The 9,540-nt window shown below is 43.3% G+C and overlaps 1 pseudogene; it reads right to left on the bottom strand.

Annotated features, from left to right (window-relative positions):
• Positions 1-1,618: 1,618 nt before the first annotated feature.
• LOC125935983 (L-lactate dehydrogenase B chain-like) lies at positions 1,619-2,884 on the bottom strand (annotated as a pseudogene).
• Positions 2,885-9,540: the final 6,656 nt, after the last annotated feature.

The following is a 9,540-nucleotide window of genomic DNA, read 5'->3' as shown; positions in this document are numbered from 1 at the left end:
TGCCTCTTCAATCCGAGCCGTCGTGGTTTCCATTTTGTTTTGCATTTCGTTGAAAGCGTTTTTCAGCTCCTCGTGACTGTTCCTTAGTCCCTTGATCTCTGTAGCAAGAGATTCTCTGCTGTCCTGTATACTGTTTTCAAGCCCAGCGATTAATTTTATGACCATTATTCTAAATTCACTTTCTGTTATATTATTTAAATCCTTTTTGATCAGTTCATTAGCTGTTGTTATTTCCTGGAGATTCTTCTGAGGGGAATTCTTCCGTTTGGTCATTTTGGATAGTCCCTGAAGTGGTGAGGACCTGCAGGGCACTTCCCCCGTGCTGTGGTATATAACTGGAGTTGGTGGGCGGGGCCGCAGTCAGACCTGATGTCTGCCCCCAGCCCACCACTGGGGCCACAGTCAGAGTGGTGTGTGCCTTCTCTTCCCCTCTCCTAGGGGCGGGATTCACTGTGGGGTGGCGTGGCCCGTCTGGGCTACTTGCACACTGCCAGGCTTGTGGTGCTGGGGATCTGCCGTATTAGCTGGGGTGGGTAGGCAAGGTGCACGGGGGCAGGAGGGGCAGGCTTAGCTCACTTCTCCTTAGGTGATCCACTTCAGGAGGGGCCCCTCTTCCGTGGGCCTCTCGTCTGCACTTGGCTCCGGAGACTCCGTTCTGCTAATCCTCTGGCAGTTTTCTGGGTTATTTAGGCAGGTGTAGGTGGAATCTAAGTGATCAGCAGGACGTGCGGTGAGCCCAGCGTCCTCCTACGCCACCATCTTCCTCAACCCAAATTAACCATTTTTTAAAAAAAGTTTATTATTTATTTTGAAAGAGACAGAGCCAGCACCAGCAGGGGAGGGGCAGAATTCTTCCCCTCCACAGAGGGAAAGAGAGAATTCCAAGCAGGCTCCACACTGCCAGTACAGAGCCAGTACAGGCTGGAACTCATGAGACTGTGAGATCATGACCTGATCCAAAGTCAAGAGTCAGATGCTTAACTGACTGAGCCCCCTAGCACCCCGGAATTAACCATTTTAAAGTGAATGATTCAGGTACTTAGTACATTCACAATATTGTGCAACCACCACCTTTATCCAAACATTTCTAATCACTTGGAAGTTAAACTCCTTACCCATTAAGGAATTTCTCCTCATTTCCCCTCCTTCCTCTCCCTCTCCCCAATCTCTATGCATGTATGAATTCTGGATATTTCATATAAATGGAATCATACAATGTATGACCATTTGTGTCTGGCTTCCTTTGCTTAGCATAATGCTTTGAGGCTCATTCTTATTGTACCATATATTGGTACCTTATTCCTTTCTTCAGTGAAATTATACTCCGTTATATGTATGTATATCAGTTTATCTACTCATCCATTGGTGGGCATTGTATTGTTTACACCTTCTAGCCATTGTGAATAGTGCTGCTACAAATATGTGTGTACCTGCACTTGCTTGAGTATCTGTTTGCAACTTTTTTTTTTTCTAGCAGCACACTATGATAGTTAGTTTTATAAGGGCTCCTGTTGCAAGCATGGGCTTTGAGACCGTGAGCCCAGATGTGCATAGTTAGGAAGATAAAAGCAAACCGTGATCCATGTACATGGGTGAAAACTAAAGGTCTCACGGTTAATCACGTTGTAGGGTTTAAATTTCTACAGCCCAGAAGCCAGAAGTCACAGGTGAATTTTAGGTCTTTCTGGATGACCCATAAGGTTTCTGCCCCTTAAATCATCCTTCAGCTTCCAGTTGGTAACGCTGGTTAATCCCTGAGCATTCAGGAAACATGGAAGGCTCAGGAAGACTTCGTTCTCAGTGCCATACATTTCCTTCACCATTGTTGACATTGGATGAATCCTGGATAGATTTTTCAACATGGATTCAGTGAGATCAGTCACACTTGATCCAGTAGCCCTGTTGGTATATCCTTTTAGCTTGATGACGTCATAGGTACTTTCAACCTTTCTTCCAAGTTTCACTGCTACTGCCTCCTCCCAAGTCTGGATTCAGTTCCTGGAGAGAAACCCCTCCACATGCACTCCACTCCACCCAGACACGCTTGAGTTGCCATGTTCTCCCCAAATCCATCCACGGCAACTTCTGGGATGGGTGCCAACTTTTTCAGCCACATGACAACAAAATCAAGCAGAATTCAGATTATTACACCCACTTCCAATCACATGGTGCTTGGGTAGTCCACTTAATTCCCTGGTAACATATGTGAGAATATCCACTGGGCTAGAAACCTCAATTATGGTGGAGTCGGGACTGTACTTGACTAGCTGAGAAATAATACATTTGAAGACGTTAATATTCCTCTGCACCAGATTGAGACGGCTCTCTCCCTCCTGCTGGAGGACTCCTGCAGTTACCACCACAGTCTTAGAATTGGAAATCACAGAGTAATCTTCATCTGCCATAATGTTAGGTGTCTGAAAACATAAGCTCCCATGTTGCAGATGCATCGTTTCTCCTTTGAGTTTATCTTCCAAAACATCCACAAGGGCAAGTTCATCAACCAGAGACTTTCCTAGAATGCTGATGGCACATGCCATATCGACTTGTCCTGTTGGACAGGACACTGCAGTGTTTTTTTTTTTTTAATTAAAAAAACTTTTTTTAATGTTTATTTATTTTTGGGAGAGAGACGGACATGGCACGAACTGGGGAGGGGCAGAGAGAGAGGCAGACACAGAATTGGAAACAGGCTCCAGGCTCTGAGCTGCCAGCATCTAGCCCGACGCGGGGCTCGAACTCACGAACCACAAAAACATGGCCTGAGCCGAAGTCAGATGCTTAATTGATTGAGCCACCCAGGTACCCCTACAGTGGTCTTATTGTTTGGGACAGTTTCCTCGTCTGCAACTGGTGCAATCAGTTTTTCCTCAAGAGTTGCCATTGCGCCTGGGAGAGAGACGGCTGTAAGAGTCACGCGAAGAAGACAATGTCATCCGTGTGCATCTCCTTGGATGCAGGGTCTGCTTCAGTTTTTTCATATAGGCCCAAGGGTGAAATTATAGGGCCATATGGTAATTTTATGTTTAATCTTTTGAGGAGCTACCAAACTGTAAGTGGCCCAACCATTCTGTATTCTCCCCAGCAATGTACAAACCTTTCAATTTCTTCAAGTTCTCACCAATACTTTTTATTATTATTATAGCCACCCTAGTGGGTGTGAAGTGGCACCTCCTTGTGGTTTGAATTTGCATTTTTCTAACTAATTAAAATTGAGCATCTTTTCCTGTGTTTGTTGGCCGCATATTTACCTTCCTTGGAAAAATGTCTATTTTGTCCATTTTTAAGTTGGGTTGCTTACCTTTTATTGTGTGAGAATTTTTTACATAATCGGGATACTAGACTGCTATCAGGCGTATCATTTGCAAAAATTTTATCCCATATGTAGGTTGTTTTTTCAGTTTTTTGATAATGTCCTTTGGCGTTTTTAATTTCTTTTTAATTTTTTGATCTTTATTTATTTTTGAGAGAGACAGAGACCGAGACAGAGAGTGAGCAAGAGGAGGGGCAGAGACAGAGGGAGACACAGGCTCCGAGGCAGGTTCCAGGCTCCAAGCTGTCAACACAAAGCCTGACACGGAGCTCGAACTCATTGGCTGTGAGATCATGACCTGAGCCAAAGTTGGACGCTTAACCAACTGAGTTACTGAGGTGCCCCTGGTGTTTTAAATTTCAATGGACATTTGATTTATCTGTTTGTGGCTGTTGCTCATGCTTTTGGTGCCATATCTGAGAATCCATTGTCGAATCCAAGGTCATGATTTACACCCATATTTTTTTCGAATAGTTTTTTAGTTTTGGCCCTTATGTTTAGGTCTTTGATTCATTCTGAGTTAATTTTTGTATGTAATATAAGGTAAAGGCCCAACTTCATTCTTTTGCTTGTGGGTATCCAGTTTTCCCAGCAGATTTGTTGAAAAGGCTGTCCGTTCGTATGGATTGTCTTGGGACCCTTGTTGAAAATTAGTTGACCACGTATGTGAGGGTTTATTTCTGAGTTCTCTATTCTATTCCATTGGTCTATGTGTTTATCCTTATGCTAGAACCACATAGTTTTTTATTACTGTAGCTTTAGAGTAGACTGTGAAATTTAAAAATGTGAGTTCGTTCATTTCAAGATTGTTTTGATGATTTGGAGCCCCCTGTAATTCCATGTGAATTTAAGGTTTTGCTTTTCCATTTCTTCAAAAACGGCCATTGAAATTTTGATTGGGAATGCACTGAATCTATAGATATTTTTGAGTAGTACCGACATCTTAACAATATCAATTCTTCCAATCGACGAACATAAGACGTTTTTCCATATATTTAGGTCTTCTTTAATTTCTTTCAGCAATGTCTTATTGCTTTCAGTATATAAGCCATTCACCTCCTCAGTTAAGTTTGTCTTTAGATATTTTATTGTTTAGGATGCTATTGTAAATGGAATTGCTTTCTTAATTTCCTTTTCAGATTGTTCATTCTTTGTGTGCTGAAACACAAATGATTTTTATGTGTTGAACTTGTATCTTGTAACTTCGCTAAATATCTTACCTCTGGTTGCTATTGTGTAGATTCTTTGGATCTTCTACACGTGGCATCGCATCACTTGCAAAAAAGATCGTTTATTTCTTCCTTTCCAATACGAATGCTTCTTATGTATTTTGCTTGTTTAATTTCTCTGGCTAGGACTTCCAGGACAATGTCGAACAGCAGTGGTGAAAGTTGCCATCGCTGTCTTGTTCCTGATCTTTGTCCATGATGTCACCCCTTAGCTCTTGTTTTGAGGGTCTTCTGCCTCAGGACACCTGGTTTCCCAGATACAGGACAGTAGTTTCCTCTGAAATAAAGCTTTTGTAGCCATATGGGTTGAAGTAATGAATCATGAAGCCTTTATAGAGCCCAAACATACCTATTTCTGATGGTCAGTGAGAAAACAGGCAGGATCTAGAAAGAGGGATGTGCTTTATCTGTTGACCATAATAAGACCTAAGCATGTAAACAAGATTTTTTCACTTTGGTGCTCTCAACAGCTCGCCATCTGCAAATGTGGATCTGGGCATCGTACAGGCAAGTGACTGCTTAGGTTCCATGACTGAAAGAACTGAACCTGAACCTTGTTCCTCAGGCCACTGCTTGGCTTTCAATCCCTGACTTGGAAACTTCCCAAGCATAGTTCCAGAAGAGCCCTTAGGCATTCGCTCCTTCCCTTCACATTTTCCCCCCTCCGGCCGCACTTGTCAAGGTAGCACGTGAACTGTCTGCTTACTGGTGTGGATTAGACCTTGGTTGTCCCTGATGTTCTTTAGTTTTGTGGTGGCGACTTTCAGGAGCTTCCCATTTGTTGGTAGATAAAACCCTGCCCATCTCAACTGCCACCAAAGCCGATAGGCTGAGCCTTGACAGCGCACCCCAAGTCCTCTAGGGGGCACTGTTGGCCCCAATTGCAAGATCCTTAAACTACACCAAGTCCTTACCCGCCCATGGATACATTCCAGTGCCATATGGGGGCCCGGATGCCAACACAGGGCCAACCTGAAGTCTGGCTAGCTCACGTTCTCTGCTTCATGTATATATTTCTTCTTTAAATAAAGACAAATAAAATGCTTACCCTTGTAAAATGCTAACAATACAAGAAATGCTGAAGGTAAAAGATTATGTTTATCCTTGTGTTTCCTAACTAGTGGATCCAACACCCCCGAGTGTGCTTAGGAGAGCTTGTCTGTGTTGCTCCAAATGAATCAAGGATTCGGCACATGGGAGGAACGCAGTCACCACAGAATCTGCCTTCAGAGGGTCCCAATTACGTCCCAGGTGTGCCATTCACTGTTGCACTAGCTGGATGGCCTTCAGCTCATTTCCCTACTTGTTACACGGGGATAATTATAACACATACCCTCCAGCGTGGCTTTTAGGGTTGAGTGAAAAGTGCTGGGTCTACCCTCATGTTTGGCACAAAGTGACTTTCAGTACTGGGGGGCCATGAGTGAGGTGAGAACGTGTCTGAGCCCGGGTAAGCACAACAGCAAAAAACACAATTCCAAAAATAAGAAAGGGGTCTCCGCTAGAGCCCCCAGAGGACCCCCCTCCATGGCCCCCTGCCTCTCTGAGCGCTGCAGAGGCCAAGGAAGCTGGCAAATCTCCTTGTTCAGGCTGACAGCTTCCTTCATCTACCCACATGACTGCCACCCCTGTTTCCTTTTCTGCTGGGGCTTCTGTCTGTTTATGTGAGACAATCAGTTCTGATAATCTGAACTCCCTCTTACCTTGAGTCTGGGCCTGTGCTACTCCGTGCACAGGCTGCTTCCTCCCCTAGTCAGAACCACAAGTGCTAACCCTATGACCTTGAGACTCAAGATACAAGAAGGCATTGCCCAGCTGAGGTTTGGGGGACATCTTCCCCTGTAGTTGTGGTTGTGTTTATTCCTTTTCTAGTCTTTACTACCCCTCCCATTGCTTAAGGCTGGGGTGGGGGGTAGGCGGCGGTGCTTAGACTGGAGCTCCAACCGGATCTGGCAATAGGATATAGGAGGTCTATGGACTTGGGCAGGGAAGAAAATTACATCTTAATTTTCACCAACCGATGGTTGAAATTTAGTATTTCTTCCCATTATGAAAATAATCATCATGCCCTAATGGAATTAACAATAACTGATTTTGTCACCAATAGAATTAATAGATATTTCACATGCAAATGATAGATTATTTATGCTTATCATGACTTGAAAATGAGAGTCATTATTAGACCCACAGCTAGATCTTGTATTTAATACAGAGCTTTTCAGAGCATTGGTCTGTGGCCTGCTGCCAGTCCACACACCATTAGAGCTTCATGACAAGGGAATACAGGAATTGAGTGTAAACACTTAGAAGCTTTTATAACAATTTGACAAAATAATGTTTTTTTGAATCATATAAAAATTGGGTTTTGTCTTTCAAATGATCTTTTATTTCATATTTTTATTCAATTTGTAAAAGTTGATAGTCTGAGATGGATTAGATAAGTAAATTAGTCCTTCCCCACAGAAAGTGTGAAAGCGTGATTTAATGCATTCACAAGGAGGCATACATCAAAAAATATTTTGATAACTATGTTTCAGCATAGTTGGTTTCCTTTGTTGTTCTGTGCTGTTTTATTTAAAACACTATTCTGAAGTAGGATCAGTTTGCGTCACCGGAAGGCCAATGGAATCCATGGCAGAGAATAGGTCGGGGATATTTGAGGAGAGGCTCTGGGACCCTTCATAGGCTTATACCTAAGTCTCCGAGTGGGTAGAGGCCTATCCCTCATCTCAATTCTGGAACATGAGTGAATAGCCTTCTCCCCTCTCTCCTGGGCATGACAGGATATGTCCACTTCAGCTTCCCTCCCGACATTCCCTCCATATTTTGATTTCCCACTTCAGATGTATAGATGGATTCTCCTTCTCCTTGAGTTTATCATCACACTATGTTCTTTCTTACCATTGCCAAAATTAGGAATAACCTCTCCTAGAATGCATACTTGCCTTAACTTTCTCTATGCATCAAGACCCAGCTGAAGCCCAACTCCTCCAAAGGAGACCAAGACAACAAGTCCATTCCACACTAATCTTTTCCTCGTCTGAGCTCCTATAGGGCCGTGACCTGGCGGGGTAGGTGGAAGACTGGACAGAAAGGGTGGGCAGGTAGGTGGTAGGGTGTCTACGGTACTAGATACTCACAGCCATTCTAGCTGACATGAGAACAGTTCCAGCTGGTGAAGTAGAGGGAAGATGTTACTGAACAATGTCAAACTGTGCCAAGTTTTAGGGAGGTGCATCTTGCACAGGAGGAAGTTTTGCCCACCCCTTACTAGTATCTGTCTGTTAACAAAGGCAGAGCTGGTAATCTGCCTGTTCAGGCCACACGTGATTAGATCAAACCTACTTAAGAGTCAGAATCCCTGGTCTTGCCCATGTATAGGTCTCCGTCTCTGGCCCTCTCTTCTGTTCTCATGGTGGACCTTTCTCTCCAGCCATTAGAGTCACACATGAGCATGTTGACCTTTGCTTTTGGCTTAGATTTGAATTCCCAAAATAGCTTTAGGAGGCCTCTGGTAATTAATGTCCGATAACCTCACCCCCAATGCAGAGCTGAGCACTTTGGATAGCTATCTCTTTATGGCTGGACTGGTGGTTTCTTCCCTAGCCTCTAGCCTTATTCTTTCCACAGACAGGCTACTCATATGCACTAATGTCTGGGATTAACATTGTGGCAGTTAGAACATAATAAATTGGACTTAGGACTGTCTGAAACTAGGGTCTGGATTAGAAGAAGACTGTTATCAATGTCCAAGCACTGGCTCCAGTCCCTTCCAACCCCCTTCACTCTCACATCTCACCATCCCCTGAAATCAAGGTCTCACTGGATTTCCAGGATGGGGAAATGAATACAAGAGTCTTAGGGAACCATCTAGCCCTTGGGGTGTCTGCTGGAAGAAAGGAGGTGAGCACTGTGACATCTCCAGCTCAAAAAGTAAACCCTTCCTCAAATTCCATAAAGGCAAAGCTTTTTCTCCAAATTATAGCATCTTCTCCAACCACCTTCTGAGTTTGCTTTCTCCTATCATGACAACCACTCACCTTCCATAATAAGCAGTTGGAATCATTACTGAAGGAGGCAAACGAGTAAAGCTTTTGATGTTTCTCTTCCTCCTTCTTATCTTTCTTCTCATCCGCCTTTTTCTTCTTCTTCTTCATCATCATCATCATCATCATCATCTTCATTATCATTCCCATCACTAACATTTGTTACATCTTCCCATGAGCCAAACACTAAACCTAAATTACTTCATTTAATGCTTTCATTGTCCCCATGAGACACATGCTATTAATATACTGTTCTCTTTCCTACTGGAGATGTATATGTAAATGATGGTTAATAATTCAGGTTCTGGAGTCAGAGGACTTGGGTTCAAATCTTTCTTCAATATTTATCACTCATGGGACTATAGACCAGTTACTTAAACTCTATAAGCTTCAATTTCCTCATCTATAAGTAAAGATAATATAGTGTCTACCTAGTGCTTAAGGCTACTGAATGTGCAAAAGGAAGGAGAAAAGACAGGGAAGCCTAGATATGGTTACAGAAAGACATTTCTTACAAGTAAATGGTGTGATTTGGCTCTAAATTATGGGAAAAAGGTGAGTGATTACAAAGAATTGGTGAATTAGAAGAATTGAAACTTTGGTCCAGAAGGTCGTGAGAGGGGAGTGTCGGAGTTGCTCAGTTAAGCATCCAATTCTTGATCTCAGCTCAGGTCTTGATCTCAGAGTTGTGAGTTCAGGCCCTGGGTTAGGTTCTGCCCTGGGCATGAAGCCCACTTAAAAAAAAGAAAACGAAAAAGAAAAGGAAAAGAAGGTAATGAGCGTACATGGGCTACAATTTCCAACACTCCTGGGTTCAGAGGCTGGACAGCCATGCTAAGATGGTCACATAGCCTTGAATACGGGAATCTGGGGAATGGGTACAACTGGAAGTCAAGTGGATCCCACTGATACCCAACTCTCCCCCTGAGGCATTCCTCCTTTGTTCTCATAG

This window comes from Panthera uncia, assembly GCF_023721935.1.
Source record: "Panthera uncia isolate 11264 chromosome A3 unlocalized genomic scaffold, Puncia_PCG_1.0 HiC_scaffold_11, whole genome shotgun sequence".
NCBI classification, from domain to species: domain Eukaryota; kingdom Metazoa; phylum Chordata; class Mammalia; order Carnivora; family Felidae; genus Panthera; species Panthera uncia.
This window is presented reverse-complemented; position numbering and strand designations above follow the sequence as displayed.